At 38.6% G+C, this 18643-nt stretch overlaps 1 long non-coding RNA gene across 3 annotated transcripts; it reads left to right on the top strand.

Moving 5' to 3' along the window:
* Positions 1-980: 980 nt before the first annotated feature.
* On the top strand, positions 981-17649 carry LOC109460984 (uncharacterized). 3 transcript variants are annotated; one of them, XR_012496053.1, is made up of 5 exons: positions 981-1130; positions 3754-3856; positions 11399-11480; positions 16174-16274; positions 17160-17649. It is a non-coding gene; the product is annotated as an uncharacterized LOC109460984 (long non-coding RNA). The 3 variants fall into 3 exon arrangements; XR_012496054.1 differs by lacking the exon at positions 16174-16274 and having other exon boundaries at positions 983-1130; XR_002139596.2 differs by lacking the exons at positions 16174-16274; positions 17160-17649 and adding an exon at positions 11963-12581 and having other exon boundaries at positions 984-1130.
* The last annotated feature ends 994 nt before the right edge of the window (positions 17650-18643 follow it).

Raw genomic sequence — 18643 nt, 5'->3', positions numbered from 1 at the left:
AATAGCAACATCCCCATTTTATAGATACTGAGAAGCAGTTTAGCTGGGCTACTCCGGCTTACACTCACCCAGTGACTAGTAGGGAGCTAGTAAGGCGTGGGATGAAGTCTAACTCCAAATGCCTTGCTCTTTAAGGATTTGGAAACCTCCTTCTCTTGCGGCTTACATTAATTAAAGCTAAATCTGCCTTTTAGGGCAAAGCAAAACAAATACACTCCCTCTTTCAAATATTGGCCCTCCAAATATTTGAAGGCAGCTACTGGCTGCCCTCCAGGGCCTTGCTTCTCATACTTGAAAGTGCTCAGAATTCACTTACGAATTTGTGAACCTGCAAATTCTGATCCAGCAGCTCTGGGCTGGGGTCCGGGAATCCGGTTCCTAACAAGCCCCGCCTCCTCCCAAAATAGTTGCTCAGAGGAGAAAAATGTATACCGTTTTCAAAATCAAGAAAATGACTTGCCATATTCTTTTTTATTTCCCGATGCCCTGCATTTATAAAAATGCCTAACTTACGTCCTGTACTTAATAAATGGCGACTATGTTTGGACAGAAAGACTTCATCCCAGCCCCATCCTTGGTTAAGAAACAGCTTTTGTTCTTACACATTACTAAACTTATAGGAATAGCAATCATCATTACTAAATCGGGAATACTTGTGATACTGAATATTAGATGCGAAGCACCGTGCCTGATGCATGGGAGGAAAATGACTAATAAATTGATTAGATTACCCCTCCAGCAAAACCGAATGAAACAAAGCCAAGCTGAAAAAAAAAAAAAAAAAAAAAAAAGTCTGGCTACATATCAGTTACCAAAACACTGTGTCCTCACTGAAATGAGACAGGAAAAATGCTTCCACTGAAAAGAACACACTGCAAGGAGCTCGTTAGGCCTTTCCCTTAGGGGAACATAATGGCTGGCTGTTCGCAGACGGGGCTGCGTAGGAGCCCGTGCTTTGCTGCCCTCTGCTGGACGGAACGCCCAACCCGCGCCACTGTGTCTGGCCACTTGGCTACAGTTCCCAGGGGAGCCGTGTCCTCATCCAGCAGGTTATGCAACACCAGATTGCAACCAGAGCACGTTGGAGAAAAGGAAATCACTGACTTCATGGCGCTTCGATTAAACCTGTGGTAAGCGAAGGGGAGGGCAAGAAAATAGCAAATGCCTCTCCAACATAGAGGGCACTGAGCAATTAGTGTATGTATTATACATGACTTCAGTCTGCGCAGGAACCCTAAAAAACAGGGGGCGGGGAGAATCGTTCTTGTTTTGTAGATGAGGAAGCTGAGGCTCAGGGGAGATTGGGCACATTACTGAAGGGAACATAACCCGGGAGAGACCCAGGCAGATTTTGAATTGCGGCCTTTCTGACTTCAGGATACCAGGTTTCCACAGCTGACTCTGCTATTAATTAGCTTGGGAGCAGGACCAAATACTCCGTCGTGTTTGGTCTGTTTGGTCTTGGTGCTCTTCATTTTCAGAATGAGGGTTGACTAAGGTGAACTTTGAGTTCCCTTCCAGCTCTCACATTCTGAGTACAAGCCTTTGTTACTATTTGCTCTTGTTGCAAACAAATGGACTATGGGATCATCTCCCTCAGGGGGACCATGCATTTCTCATCAAGCACAGCTACTGGGAGACTCCTTGCACACCCTCCCTGCAGCCCCTAGCATGCCAGGCCGCTCCCATATTCTCCAGATGCTACTTGGCTTCCATCCTCCTCCAAATGATGTCAAAGGCTTAGAGCTGTGTTCTTTAAACAAGCCTTCAAGCTTTTAAAATCTGACCATTGAGGAAATGTACCAAAGAGTCAGCCTCGCCCACCCAAGGTACACAGTTGATGTTGCAGGGGAAGAAATATTACAAACTGAGCAGTCTACCCCAAGACCATCAGAGCCCAGGAGAGATGAGCATTTTTATATTCTCCAGGGGGAGTCCCTGAGGTCCCACCGAATGAGCTGGTGGGACCATTTACCTTTTTAATTTTTTTAACTGCTTGTTGAGGTATGATGGACATACAAAAAGTTGTATATATTTAATGAAAACAACTTAATGTGTTTGCAGGTAAGTGTACACCTGTAAAACCATCATCACACTCAATGCCATAAACTTATCCATCACCTCCAACCATTTCCTCCCACCCTGTTTTGTTTTGTTTTACCATTTACCATTTACTTCAGGCATTCTTGCGCTCCATCTGAATCAATTCTCAAGGAATTTTAGTTTGGTTCTTTGAAGGCATAAAGGGAGTGGACATTTCAGTCCTGTCTTGTTTGGGTATAGACTTACGACATTCTTCTAGTTCATTGGAATCTTCAGCTCATAAAATATTTTAAGGATCTCTTTTTCCACATGGGGCTATGAAGCATCTCTACCTCTCAGACAGCATAATGGAAAATTTCAAAATCCCAAAACACACAAACTGGAAGACACCTTAGAGATTATATGATCCCATTATTTCATTTTATAGATGACAGTCTGAGCTATTTGTCCAAATACAGATAGTTCTCTAGAAACAATAAAAAGAGATGGACTGAGCTTCTATCCCCAGACTCTAGATGGTACCTTTCATACATTGAGAAGAAGGCATAAGGAAAGCTGAGGCAACACAGACTCAGGGCAGCCATCAGAAAGATAGGATTCAGCCTGATTACAATATTCATCAGCTAAGAAAGTCAGGTCCAGTGCCAAAACTATATTAGCACCTCTTCCAGAGCTTTTCCTCTGAAGGTGGAGCCTGGAGGGCTACCCCAGTGTCATCAAAACACTATACTTCACATTATCTGAAAAGGCCCAAATGATGTCCTCCCCTGAACTGATGATAAAATACTGCTCAAACACTGATCAAACCTCCTTACTCAGAGGCAACCAAGTTGCAGTCAGAGACGGCATTTGGCAGAGTTTCCAGACTGAGAGCACATGCCAAGCGTAATTGAACGTGAGTATGATAAACAATGATGGACCACTGACAGACTGAGATGCTGTCAGAACAAGGCTCCCAGCCGTTCTGGAATTACAGGGAGATACTGGGAGGTCCAGCGGCATGCTTAGAATGCTGTCATCACAGCCTGGAGAAAACTCTTACTCCTATTTCCTTAAAAAACAAAAAATTCACCATTTCATTCTGGTTTTTTGTTGTTTGTTTGTTTGTTGGGGTTTTTTTTTTTGTCCCATCCGTTATTTTCCCTATTAACATGGAACTTCTGTAGCTTGTCTTTTATTTCATGCCTTCTTGGGCAGTAAAGAAACTACACATGAGTTCTCAGCACCCCAGGGTGTTTGGAAGTGAGGGGGTGGGGTAGGAGGGTTCTTGAAGCCACAAGATGAACTTGGTCCATGTTCCGGGAGCATATTTATAACTCATATTAATAGTTTTCATTTATTTTTAAGGGGGGAGGAGGAAAAGATAACACTGACCTGTTATGGAGCAGCAAGTAACTTTGCATGGGTTCTTAAGATAAAGCACAGGATTTTAAGGAAATTCCTTGTTTGCAGCTGATTGCTTCCAGCTATTGACCGCTGACCTCTTGGGTCCCACGTAGAAAAAATATAAAATTAGACATTTCATTGCACCTAAAATTTTTGCCTTTGGAAATATGATTACTACTACTGTTGCTGCCACAGCTACTTCCACTCCTACTTACTACAATTACAATTACTACTGGTATGACTTTTACTGCTATTACTACTACTAATAACTTGTTCTCTCTCTCTCTCTCTCTCTCTCTCTCTCTCTCTCTCTCTCTCTCTCAGTTGGAGAAATCCCAGGACTTCAGGGAGGTAGGACTGCTGCTAAATTCTGCAGAGCATGAAAACATGGTGCTTCCTTTGACTTCTCATCTCAAGACACATCTAGGTAAGAACTCATAATGGCTAAAAACCATTAATAACACAGGCCAATATGCCAACATAGTGGTCATCAGTGCTTGCAAGCTTGTTCAAACCCGCTTGTCCTGGGCTCATGTTTGTGTGACACACTGAGGTAAATGGATGACTTGAGCAAGGGCCCAGCTAGCCCAGGTCTTTTCACTCTGAACTGAAGGGACTGATGTCACACCTGTAACCCATCTATGGCACACCACAGCGAGAGTTAACTTAGCCTACTTTTGGCAGCAAACAATTTTAAGTTTTTCAGTTAAGAAAACAGAAGACTTCTCTTTGGGCTGATTCATAACAGATGTGAAGGAGCTTTTACTACAAGACAGTGATCACATGGAAGGAAGTCTGTTGTTTTCTTCTCTGGGGTCTGAGGTGCCACTTGCTGGTGTTTCCAAAACGTTTGAGGTTCGGTCTACTCTTAATTGGAAAAGAACGTCATTTGTTCATTCGTTCATTCATTCAACAAATGGAATTGCTATCATGTGCTGTGCACTCTGCTAGGCACTGAGAACTGAAGTAAATGGATGACTTGGGCAGGGGTCCAATTAGGACCCCCTGTGGCAAGTATAATTATGTACAACCACAGGCATGTTCCCTCCTACCATGGCATTTTCCATCTAGAGAGGGACACAGATAAACAAGCAGATTCGAAGCAGTATGAGAGAAGAGAGGGTGGCGGAGGGAAGGATGCAGGCAAAGGCAGCAGGAACTGGCGACCACGGGGTGATGCTGGGGAGTAGAAGATTAGGAAGATGGTAAAAGGAGACGAAGTCTGGAGTGTGGCAAGGTCGGGAACTAGAACCTGCATTTCAGTGACATCCCAGCCCCTTGTCAGGGTCCATCCTCCTCATTGTTTTTGGCTTGATAGGTCAAGACTACCTCTCCAATGTCACTTAATTTATTTTGGGACTGTCCTACAGATACACTCTTAATTGCTGGGTAGGAGACTTGTGTAAATAAACATAAGGCTCTTGGTAGATGTACAGATGAGGCCTTGGCCTCCAGCTCCTCAGGCAGGCTGGACCAAGGGGAAGGGAGGATGCCAGTTATCCAAGCTAGAAACATGCTCAGAAAAAGCAAAGCACATGGACATGGCTATGTTGCTCTCTGTCTTACTTTCTGAATTGCAATTGTAGGTCTTCATAATCTCGGAAACTTTTATCACCATGGGAAGAAGCAGAAAACCTAAATAATTATCCAGAGCTCTTAAAAATGTTATCAAAGCATTACCTCCCAAAACAGTTTTGGGCCGAAATGTTTTTAGGTGGATTCTTTCAACTCCTTAATTATACAATTCTTATTTTTCATAAACTTCTCTTGGAAACAGAAATATATAGAATATTACCCAATTCATTTTATGAAACCAGAATAATCTTTTCAAAATTCCCCAAACATCTCTCTCTCTCCCCCCATCCTTCCCTCCCTCCATTCTTTTTTCCTCCTGTCTTTCACATGCAAATGTAACTATTAACCAAAATTAAAAAGTTTCTACAGAAGTCCCACCAAAAATACTAGTAAATAAAAATTTAAAATGTAGCAAAATAATAATTCACTACAACCAAAAATATCATAATGGTTTAAGATGAGAAAATCAAATGATATAACACAGTATATTAATAAGTCATATAAACATAGTAGATACTGAAAAGGTGTTCAATAAAGCTTGATGATTCCTTCTTTAAAAAATTCATGAGGAATAGAAGGCTACTTCTCAAAAATATAAAGAGTGTTCACACCAAAACAACATACATATGTAACAGTGCAAACTAGATATATTACTACAAAAATCAGTCCAAGTGTAACGAACACATGTCATCATCATTAATTAAAAGTATTCTGGAAAATATGGGCAATGTCTTGATTCATGACATTTAAATATCCATTGTAAAAGAGTAAAAGTTATAATTACTTGAGGGATATGTATATCATCCAAAATAAATCATGGAGAGACAGTAAAATGAATGCATATTAAACAAAAGTATAAAAGTAATTTTTTTTCATATATTACAGGTAATTTAAAATATAAGGAAAAGACTATTTATTGACTCAAAAAACATAAAATATGTGAAAATAATATTACATCAGAAATATGTAATACCTATATAAATGTATGATACTAAGGCTTAAATAAATGGAGAAACCTATATATTTCTGTAGGGGAAGGTTTAGTTTTGTAAAGATTTGAAGACTTTTACCAAATCCAATTCTAAAATCCAAGGATTTTCTTCGCAATTTATCAAAAAGATCCTAGAGTACGTACAAAAATCCATAGCTAAAAATAACCAAGAAAAATAATGAAAAGGGAAACTAATGATGGTGGATTAACTACTTTTGTCCAGAAGCAAAGCATAGCACAGATGATAGTAAACAAGTCAGCATGCCACTATTGAAAAAATATATGGCTCACCTAATGAAGCAATAGTAGGTTCATTATATATAAAATGTAAATAAATAATCAAGAAAGCATCACGAGACAATAGAGAAAGACAGTCTTATTCATCAGTTGTTAAAAATAGCTAAAATCAGAAAATTTAGTTAATGTGGTAGAGGTCACTAGTTGCTACCCAATATTTAGTCTCCCCTTCTTCCTTAGCAGCAGAGACTCAATTCTTTAGGAGTGATAAAGTGCCTTGTTATCAAGCTATGTCTTCCAGCCTTATTTGTGGTCATGAAAGTAACCCTAACCAATGAGATGTGAGTGGAAATGCTATGTGGGACTTTGAGAAGACTATCAAAGGGAACTGCCTCAGCCAGAAATGGATCCTTTTGTTCCACCTTTCTTTCCTCTTTCTTCTGCTGGAATACGGAAATGAAGGCTGAGCTTCAATATCTATATAAGTCATAAGGGGACTTTCAAGTTGGAAGTCATGACTAGAGTGGTAGAGCAAAATGGTATAAGAAACTGGGATTCTCAGTGATGACAGAACTGCCATATGGGGCTGGACTGCCTACCTCTAAACACTTTTTAAATCATGAAGACATAAAGTCCCATTTTGTTTAAGTCACAGTTATTTCGGTTCTTCTGTTGTATGCAGCCAAACCTTATCCTCACTCATACGAGGAGCTGGTAAGAGAAAGATAAATTTGGATCTTTACATAAAAACATTGGCTAAAACAAATTCCGAATTTATTAAAGAGTTAAATGTAAAAAGAAACTAGGCATTTAAATATATTCAGAAAAAGCTTGATAAAAGTCAATGATTCATGAAAAGACATTTAGCAAACTAGGAAAACAAAAATCCTACAGTAAACATTATATTTTGTTGTAAAACTTTAAAAGTCTTCTTCTTAAAATCAAAGATGACAGGGGTGCTCACTGTCACTACGTCTACTCTATACTAGAATTTACAGTATATTACTGAAGGTAAAACTAGCATTTAAAAAACAAACAAACCCCCAAATGTATGATGGATAAAATATAATGGAAGCTTATATTCTGTTTAAATAAAGTCCAATATGAGTGTTTTAGATTGATGGGCAGCTCTTTTGTGTGTGTATGTTGCTTTAGGGATTGGGGTTCCCTCCACATTGTGGATTTTGCTATCTTTCAAACACAGCTTTGATAGTTGACAGGTTCACGTACCACAACCTAGTAGAAAGGGAAAGAACAGGAGGATCAGGCATGAGAGGTTTTAATGGACAGTCCTTCAGTGGGTATGCTTCCCTTCTGCTCACATTCCATTGGCTAGAATTTAGTCATATGGACCTATCTAATCCCAAAGGAAATTAGGAAATGTATTATAGTTTAGCTGTGGGTTCTCATGAAGAGTGGAAAAACAGGTTTGGTAAAGAGTTGGTTTCTGCAATAACTAGTTACTGCAGTAAGAAAATAAAATAAAATGAATTATAAGAATTGGGAGGGAAGGAGCAAATTTGTCATAATTTGCAGATGATAAGACTTTCCACAAAGAACCTCCCCCCAAACTATTGACAAATAATGAGAATAAGTGTTTAGCAAGTTTGCCAAATAACAAATCAATATAAAAGCAAAAATGTTTCTATACACTGGCAACAAAGAGTTAGAAAATGAAATTGAAATAATTTAGCAAATTAAGACAACAAAAATACTAAGAATCTTAGACAGAAATATCACAAAATAAAGATTATTAAGAAAAAAATATGAAACTGAATTAGAAGAATGGAGACACAGCTGTATTTATGGGTAAGAAACTTCAATATTAAAAAAAAACAAAACTTCAATTCCTCCCACTTGGGTCTATGAATTCAATGTTATTCCAACCAAATCACAAACAGGATTTTTCATTGAACATGATAATCTAATTAAAAATTTTATGTGGAAATAAGAGTCAAAAAAAAGCCAAAGAACTGAATAAGAACAAATGAAATTTGCTCTCTCAAAACCTAAGACTTATTACAAAGCTATAATTGTTAAGACAATACAGTGTTGGTATGTAGATAGACATATTGACCAGTAGGGAAGGACACATGCCAAGAGGACACTCAGCTCAAGTGGAAATGAAAACAGGCCAAGTAGAATAGGCCATGTGCCTGTCAAGGCATCATCTTCTGGGAGGAAAGGGAATCTTTTCCCAATACACATGCTTAGAGGAATGATTTTTTTTTTTTTGACTAATTGGCCCATTCAAATAACATGATTTTTTTCAATCTGATTGTCTGAGAGAGGGCACACTTTTCCAATCTGCACAAAACTGTCCATTTGAAGATTGATTAGTGGAGAAAGAATGGACATTTCAATAAATGACATTGGGCCATTGGTTAGCCATATGGAAAAAAATGGAAATATTGTATATAACATACCATTTTAAGAAATCACTTCAAGGTGACTTAATGACTTCTAAGTAAAAGGCAAAACTTTAAAACTTTTAGAAGAAAATATAGGAGAGTAGCTTAGCACCTCAGGGGACAGTAAATTTCTTAAAATGGGCAATAAAAGTAAAAAACATAAAGTATTACAAAATTGACTACACTAGAATTAAGAACAATTGTTTATCAAAAAATTCTACAGAGTAAAAAGATAAATCACTAACTGGTATATATATATATATATTAAACTGGAGAAAGAATTTAGATCCAGAATATACAAAAAAACACACATGAAGCAATCAGAAAAAGACAAATAATGAAACAAAATGCACAAAATTTTCTGACTAAAGGGGAAACATAACTATTCAATGAAAACATAGAAAAGATTTCAAGCTTTTTGCTAATCATGGAAATGTAAATTAAAACCACAATGAACTACTTTTTCACTCTATCAGATTGGCAAATGTTAAAATGCCTATCAGTTACAGGTGTTGGTGAAGATGATGAGCTGGAGGAATTTAATGATACAAACAATCTGGGAAACAACTTGGCATTATCTAGACACTTGGAGACATACATCCACTAAAATCTGGAATTTTCACCCTCACGTGAACAGTAAGAAAAACTCTTGAATACCTGCATCAAAGGACACCTAAAATAGTCATAGATGTCTTATCTAGGTAATGGGTAACACTGGAAATAACCAAAATCAACTATAGAATAAATAAATAAATAAATGAATAAATAAATAAATAAATAAATAAATAAATAAAATGTGATTTTTACAGTAGAATATTAAATGGCAGGGAAAACAAATTAATTACAAGCATCAACATAGATGAATCTTAAACTTTAATGCTGGTTGGAATCACCAAGTTGTTATACATACATATATATGTATATATATGTGTGTGTATATATATATATATATACACACACACACATACATATACATATGCGCATATATATATATGTATATATAGATGATTGATTCTATTCACATAAAGGTCAAGCATAGGCAAATCTAAAGAATTTATACCACACAGAGGGTCATACTATACAGAAAAGCAAAATAATTAGATCTTCTTTTAATGTTTTTTAATCCTTAGAGGTCCTAAAAGAAAATAATAATAAGAAAAAAATATATTTTGATGAATATTCCTCAAGAGGCTTTACTAGTCGGATGCCTTGGTACTTGCACAGTTCCATTCCTGAGTGCCCCCTTTTCTGCCCCTTATCCTGGAATCCTCTTAACTCTCCCTGAAGTTTATTTCTTTGGCCACTGCCTGAGGCTTTGGGACGTAGGGTCATCTTGGTTTACAGGCTACTTAACTGAGAGGAAGTAAGGAGTGACGTGGAGTGAAGTCACTTGGTTCCACTGATTTGGGGAGTGGAGTGGGAATGGGCAGGGAGATTAACTCCTTGGCACAGAAACACTGATATACTCAGGAGTTAAGTTCAGGATGACGCAAAATACTTTTTGAGACATATACATTTGAAATACAAGAGAACACATTTAAAATAGGGAGACTGCATGCTCTTCCAACTGCCCTTTCCATTTTTCTGATTATATCAAAGTCTATTTTGCATGACAAAAGCTTGTCTTATTGCTTTAGAGGCAGGCACTCTAGGATGCTTAAACTAATCTTGCTCTCAGTCTCAACAGGATGAGTCTTCACTTACCACTGATGTAAAGCTGCATCATCTGCATAATAAAGTTTGTTTCAATATATACAAACCTGGAAGCTTCACCCTCTTCCTACATCTTTGATCTTAAAACAGTTTTTGAATGTTTTTTCAAATATTTAAACAAATTTATTTTTCCTTATGTTAAGCACATCTTAAGGAATTCCTTCAATTAAAATGATTTTTTTAATGTTATTGCAGAAGGTAAAATTAAAGAAATTAGTGCATAGAAATTAATGGTGCTAAACTGGGAATGATTTGCTCCCCAGAAGATATTTGGCAACTTCTGGAGATAATTTTGGGGCTCCCAACTGGGGAAGGAGTGCTGCTGGCAGTTAGTGGGTGGGGGACAGGGGTGCTGTTAAACATCCTGCAATGCGCAAAACAGCTCTTCACAACCTAGAATATTCCTGTCCCAAATATCAGGAGGGGCAGAGGTTGAGAATCCCTGGTGTAGATTTACAGTAAAGATAAAGCTGATTGGTATGCATGTCTTTTTCTTTGTTTTGAAGATTAAAGTTAGACTTAGACAATGCACATCAGTCTCACGGGTTCTTCCCAGGCAACGGCCATTTTGTTGTAGTTAGCGAAGTGGGTCAAGGCTATTTATGTGTCTCAGCAGTCAAAATATCTCTTTACCTAATAGAATGCCCTATTTGAGAATTTTCCCCCTATACTACTTCACATGTTGGCTGAGTTAGGTTGGTAACCAAATGTAGCTGCATTAACTCTCCTGGAGTCCAGGAACTAATTTGTGTTTCATTTTAGATCGAATCTAATGCAAAGATGGAGTGGGTATCAATGTCTCAGTGATTAAGGATTTAACTTTTTCCTTCAAAATCTAAACACTTTCGTTTTCTGAAGAATCTAGTTGTGTTAATTTTGGATAATGAATGAAAAAAAATTCTAATTAAAAATAACCCCAAATCCATGTCAGTGTCAGCTCTCAGGCTATAAGTGAACTAATCAGATCACAGCAGCTTCAGAAAGACACTTGCACACTAAGTAGTCTAAAAATCAATTCTTTTATTTTAATTAACTCTTTCAGGGGGCCTGGAAGAATATTCACCTACGTCCCAGTGAACTGCATCCTGCAGATAAATGGAAAATAGCGCCAGATGGACATTAAGGTATCATTCTGTTCAGTGGCCTCCATCTTAAGACTCTGGCTGGGCAATCGCAGTAAAAAACATTATATAAAAGATTCACAGGACAGCTTTTTAAAACAATGCAGATTCCCAGACTTTACCTTTAGAGACTCAGATTAGTAAATCCAGCTTGCCCTATCAATCAGTAAGTTATGAAAGGCATTTCTCTTTCATGCCTATCCTTTAGTGCAAAGATAAATAATGATTTAAAATAAGTACCCTTGATTAACCACTGCTGTGGAAATGTTTGGCCTCAGCGAATTCTCTTTTGCCAAGATAAAATAAAATTAGATGTTACATGTGAAAATGCTTTATAAATTGTAGAGAAAAATGAGCCTCATTGTCATGCACTCAGCAAATAGCTTATATGTTGCCTCTCACACAACAAGGTACTTAGTGGCATGACTAAGCAGACAGAAGCTGCACAATATCAAGATGGGACTGCATTGTTCTCTCTCGTTTAGAGCTTAGAAAACAAGGAAGGAGCACTAGACACCGACTGATAACGTTCAACAGGATGAAAGGAGCCTCCAGTTCAAAGAAGCTCTAAACCCTGGCAGTCCATCAAAGCTGGTCATCATTCTGAAGATGACTCAGCAGAAAGACATAACTCTGCTAACTGTCCCTCAGCAGATTTTTCAGGAAGACTCTCACATTTGGATTTAGAATCTTCTAGAAGGGGGGCTGACCTGGCCATTCCATTCCACTCAAAAACTTACTATATGCCTGACCTCGATCAAGATCCTTCAAGTCTCTGAGATTACATCCCCCATTTGTGGAAATGAGGACAATTGTATTTACCTCAGACAGTTGCTGTGAGGATTAAAAGAAATAATGTGTGATAAGAACCATCTACATAATAAAGCACCTATTCCCCTCTGCTTGAGGCCTATGCACCAGATCAGAAGGTTGAGCAGTGCTCAAAAACGAGTGGGATGGAACGTAAGACCTAAAATGTAATCTATTATTATATACCAAAGCAGCCAACTCTGATGCGAGTTTGACAAATGGGTACTGAATATATGTAGTGATAAAAGTCTTAATGTTGGTACTTGAAATAGTATTCAGTTTATCTGGCCCATATCTGTGAACACACGCGCGCAGAGGAAGGGAAGTGGGGGAGGGAGGGAGGGAGGGAGGGAGGGAGAGAGAGAGAGAGAGAGAGAGAGAGAGAGAGAGAGAGAGAGAGAGATTGATTCACTGTCATCTTCCCCAGCAAAGGCAGCTCCCGCTTTGAATCATTGTTCACGCTACCTCTGAAGTCTTGATTACCGTCTTTTACCACCTTTCAGCTTCACTGAGAGGTCACTGCATCCTAAAACTTGTCCATAAATACTTGAACAGGGCTGCATTAGCAGTCAGCTCCCACCCATTCAGTCGATTATCGTAGCTGCCCTGGAATTAGCTGGGCTTTCACTGGTGTTGTAAATCACATTTTTCTTGCCTAAGGGTGCACTTTATCACTGAAGGAAAGTTGGCATGAGGTGAAGAGTAGCATGAAGCAGCCGACAGGGTGGACAGTAATCTTGGCTTTGCCAATGATATCTGTGAGGCCTGCAGTGCAGGACACAGCCCTTCCACTGGGAGTCAGAATTCTAGCACTTATGCAAAACTATATAGATTAAAATCAATAGGAAAAGTGAATTTATGGATTCCACTCATTCCTCTTCGTTAAACCATTTATGACACTACCCAGTTTCACTCATCTTAATCCCCTGACATGGCTCTAAATACCAGTTTAAAAAACCAAGTTCACCCTCATATTAAGATTTACAGTTTTTGAATATATGAAAGAATGTGCCACAGGCTCTTAAAGAAGTTCTTAAAAGGGAGAACTAGAAAAGTCTGAAAACTAGAATATATGTGCAGTCTTCAGGTTAATTGCTTTGAAATTCAACACTTATGTGAAAGGGGTATTTGATTTGCTTGCATGAAGGAATCAGTTATGTACGTTTTTCTTCACAGAAGAATCCTAGTAAGATTTCTCCAAAGGTACAACATCAGTGATTCTATCTTTGAGCAGGACCTAGGCATTAATATCTTCTAGGGACTGTTTGAGGTGAATTTAGGTGTTAAAAAGACACTACGACATGGCTTCTTCCCAGAGAGTAAGAACATTCAGTGTTGGATAGTGTTGATTATGAATGCAACTTCCAGAGGATAAGAATGTTTAATGTTGGATGGTGTCTGAGTACAAAGTAATTCAAAGAAGGGAAAGAATGAGCCCTTAGAGAGGTAAGGAAAGCTTCAAGAAGGAGATTGAGATGGACCTGAAAAGATGGCTTGGGCTGATATCAGCAAAGGAATGGAGGGGACAGCTCCAAAAAGCATGGGGCGGGGTTGGTGAATAGGTCCACCTGGCTGGACAGTGAGGCATTAGCACATTGGAGGACAGCGAGAAATGAAGGTAGAGTTGGGGCAACTTGTAGGATGCCTTTAAAAGTGGGGAGAGGAGCTGGGTATTAATACCGTAAGGAAGAAGAAGTCCTTTGGAGCAGGAGAAATATCACAATAAAAGAAGTGTTTCAGGAAAATTAAACTAAAAATCATGGGGGTTTAAAACAGGAGGTAGAGGAAACTATTTCAGTAATAGAGGAATCAGAAATTTAGAATAGACATATTTTTATATTTACCTTATTTTCCTCAGAATTTCAATAACATTTATCTCTATTATTTATTTGTCACTTATGTACTACCTGTGTGATAGTCGTCTTTTTTGGCATTACAAGAGATCACATAACATACCTCCTCCTCTAGTTACACATTGGGACCACATTATATATTTATACTTTTTAATGCACTGATACGACCCTAAAATTGTTTACCCACAGTCAGAAAAGAAGTAAGCAAAATTCTTTATTTTGACTAAATTAGAGGAATTTTTAAAAATCTTGATAAGAGATGGAGAAGCTAGAGGAGATGGTCAAAGGGACACCCCGATTTTCTAACCCAGGAGATTAAAATAGTAATGACATGCTCAGAAAACGGTTTGTTAAAGGGAAAGTTGATGAGTTAAGTGTTAGCTATGTTGTTATCCAAGTAGAAATATCATGTCAACATTTGGAAACAAAGAATATAACTGAGAAATCATCCACACTTTTATCACTTACCACCATCTCTTCTTAAGACATCCTATTATGACATTATTAATTACCTATTCTGTTCAAACCAATATTTTGTTTTTGTAAATGTGGTGAATGCAGGACCCAGATACACTTTATCACATGTTTATCAGGGTTTCTTAACCTCAGCTGTATTAACATTTTGGGCTGGCGAGTTCTTTGTTGTGGGGGCTGTCCTGTGCTTTGTAGGATGTTTCGCACCATGTCTGGCCTCTATACACTAGATGCCAGTAGTATCTTCACTCCCCAAGTTGTGACAACTAACAATGTATCCAGACATTGCCACATGTTATTCCCTGGGGGGCGACTTTGGACCTGGTTGAAGAGCCACTGGTCTAGAAAGATGCTGGGTGAGAGATATCAATTTAGGAGTCATTTGATCAAAGATTATGCTTAAGTCTCAGTTCCAATAAGAAATGGAACCTAGAGGAAAAAATAGCTGGTGGCTAAGAACAAGGCTCTGGGTAATGAGTATAAAATTAGGGTGGAGTAGGGGCAGCTTGCAAGGGAGTCTCCAAATGAATTGCTAATTTCATGATGCACCTACCTATACCTGTACACAGTTTCAGCCAGCGCTGTCTAATAGAAATATGTAAGCCACGGATGTAATTTGAAATTTTCTAGTAGTCCTATTTTAAAAAGTTAAAATAAACTAATGAAATTAATTTTAATAGTATATTTTATTTAATTATATATCCAAAATATTACCATCTCAACATGTAATCAATATATATACATTATTAGTAGCTGATTTACATTCTTTTTCTTTTCTTTTTTTTTTGTATGAAGTCTTTGAGATCTGGTGTGTGTTTTACACTTACAGCATGTCTTAATTTAATTATCCATTTCAAGTGCTCTGTCCACATCCATGTGACTGGGGCTACTACATTGGGTGGAATAGGACGATTCAGTCAATTTCATAAACATTTTCGTGTCCCCTTAATTGACATCATTATCCTTTTCATAAAGGGAGCTGTAGAGGCTAGTGACAGGTCTGAAAACCTTTATAAATTTACTTTATACTTTAGAAATAGTAGGCATCCCTTTTTGACATAGAGTTCTATGAATTCTGATAAATGTATAGAGTCATATAACCATCACCAAAGTCAGGGTACAGAACAATTCTCTTAATCCCAAAATTCCCTTGCGCTGCTCTTTTGTTGTCAAATTCTCCCCCACCCATATGTCCAATATTTTTCTTTCCTTTCTCTCTCTCTCTCTCTTCCTCTCTCCCTCCCTTCCTCCTTCTTTTCCCTCCCTCCCTCCCTCCCTCCCTCCCTCCCTCCCTCCCTCCCTCCCTCCCTCCCTCCCTCCCTCCTTCCTTCCTTCCTTCCTTCCAGAGCAACACTCTCTCCTTTTACCAAAAAACAAGGAAAAAGGATAGATGGGAAACAGAAGCAGTAGGGAAGGCACAACCCTTGACATTGGGAGTATATTCTTTTTGAAAACTCCTGTGCAATGAGCTCTGCTTTACTTGAAGTCACACAAACCCACTCAGAGAGGTGGGCCATGTGTTTTCCCTGCCCCCACATTCATCTGTCATTCCGCTGCAGGCTACAGGAGTAGGGAGGCTTCTCCTAGAATACTCCATATGACAGATGGAAGAATTACACCAGGGACACCCAGAAGAGGAACACAGGCAAGCACTCCACAGGTGGGAGCCTTTCCGTGGCTATGAAACAGGACTAAACAACGGGACCCAATGCATGCTAGATATTCCTTTTACCCCAATTTCTTGATCCTCAAGTGTCTTTAACTTTTCATGGCCTCTTTGCTTTACTAAGGAGAGAAACTTAATAAAAACAGCCTTCGGTGCATGTGCAGCTCCTGTAGTGGACAGGCCTAGACTGCGGCTCTTATCAAAGTGTAGATGACTTGGATTGTGCCAAACACCATGAGGGCAGGTGTCCTTGGGCCAACTGACAGCAGTGGCCCTGGCTTTGCCATGCCTCTCAGCATTTCCATTCTGTTCAAAGCCTAGGGAGCAGATGGGAAGAGGCATGTGGAAGCACCTCCCTCACATATATGTCATGATTGGCACCCAGGTTGGGAAGGGGAAGGTTGCCTGTGTGCTTGACATTGTTCCAGGAACACATGCCTACTGTGCAGTCCCTGTGCAGTCCTTAGACTCATGCTCCAGAAATAGAGTTCTTCCAGTCAGTTACACACCCACACACGCACACGCAAACACATAATGCATGCATGCAAGCACATTATCCTCAGGTCACACTGTTGAACATTTGTCTTTGCAATTTGCTATTGTAACAATGCAGTTATGGTCTGTAGGGTGTCTATTCTTGGACATCTCCTTTATATAGTTCTCCTAATACTTCTTTTTATCTCTACTCTCCCTCACATACACATGAAGTTTTGAAAAAAAATTAGAGATTGCAATAACATAAAGTAAGGCTCTGACCTAAAAACATACACATTAATTGGCCAAGTACTTGGAGTAATTATGTTGCAAAATTAAAGTTGAAAAACAATTCTGTCAGAACGAGAAAATCCTTTTAACCTCAATATCTCATCCTTCCCACAGTCTCCCAAGCAACATGCTTGCACTGGAAAACCTGGGGACCATCTAAAAGCCTGCATGGTACAGCAGAGCTTCTACCTCCAAGCCTCAAACCACATTGGACTGTGACGTGAACAAGAAATAAAACTGAGTTACTGAGCTTCTGGAATTCTCTATAATAGCATCTTTCATTTCCCAATCAACACAGGTATCCTGACACCCAACTCTCCTCACTTCCGGTCTCAAGGTAGGTTCATCACAGCAGGTGCTCCGTCAGCTGGCTGCAGCTGTGAAGAATACAATGCTTGTGACTCCTTGAGGACCAGGGCTTGTCTACTACGCTGTCCACTTTTATTACTGTCCAGTTTTACTACTGCCTACTGTCAAATTTTCATTTGCTGTGTTGGGTCTACAGGGAGGATCATTAGCAAAAAGTGGGGTCTCCTTACATCATTGGGACAAATAGCAGTTACACACTTGGAGCCTGATCGGTGGTGGGTGTTCTCGTGTTTAACAATTGGTTCTCCGAAAAAAACTACATATGTATATATGTGTGTGCATATATATATATATATATATATATATATATATATGTCTATTAATTTTACTGATATTAAAAATACGTAGCAAATAATTTACAAATAATAAAACATACAATTGCCAATTGATTCTCACAGAATGCTTTCATCGATTTTTGCCAAACTCTTGTATCTGTAGGCAACCTATTACTGCAATTCAATCATGATTTGACCAAGTTGCATCCCAATCTGCTAATTCTCTTTCTAATACATTTATTGTCATTAAATCTGATATATAGCCTACTGTAAAACTATTTCTCAGCCTCAAACAAATTATATTTACCGAGGTGAAACTTCTCAGCACTACATATATGAGCATTTCACTCATTTGTCGATCACTCTAGCAAATTTTTTGCTGAATTGGATAATGGTTTTGGATTCTGGGAGAATATTTTTACAAGTTTTTATGCTAGTCACAATGTACTGCCTATACACAGCATGCCCTTTTATGTTTAACTTGTTTTGTTAGTATCTTCTCCATCAGTTTCTTAAGTCTAGATCAGCGGTTGGCAAACATTTTCTGTAAAGGGCCAGATAGTAAATATTTTAGGATTTGTGGGCCAGATGGTCACTCTCATCACAACTCAACTCTGTTATTGGAAAAAAGGAGCTATAGACAACATATAAACAAATGGGCATGGCTATTTTCCAATAAAATTTTACAACAGACCATTGTCTGAATTTGGCCCACTGGCTATAGTTTACAAACCTTGTCTAGATAATCAGCAAAATAAGAATCAAGCTTTGAGATGCAGAGTTTGCCAGTTTGTTTGGTGCAAATACTCCCACCATGGTCAATTTCAGACTACTGATGTGATGTCACTGAATGCGGAGTTGGGAGGAAGTGTGCAGTAGCAGAGCAATATGCAATATTTGTATCATAGAGATACAATAGAAATAACTGTAAGACCATAGATAACACTAATGTGT

This window comes from Rhinolophus sinicus, linkage group LG04, assembly GCF_036562045.2.
Source record: "Rhinolophus sinicus isolate RSC01 linkage group LG04, ASM3656204v1, whole genome shotgun sequence".
Taxonomy (NCBI): domain Eukaryota; kingdom Metazoa; phylum Chordata; class Mammalia; order Chiroptera; family Rhinolophidae; genus Rhinolophus; species Rhinolophus sinicus.
This window is presented reverse-complemented; position numbering and strand designations above follow the sequence as displayed.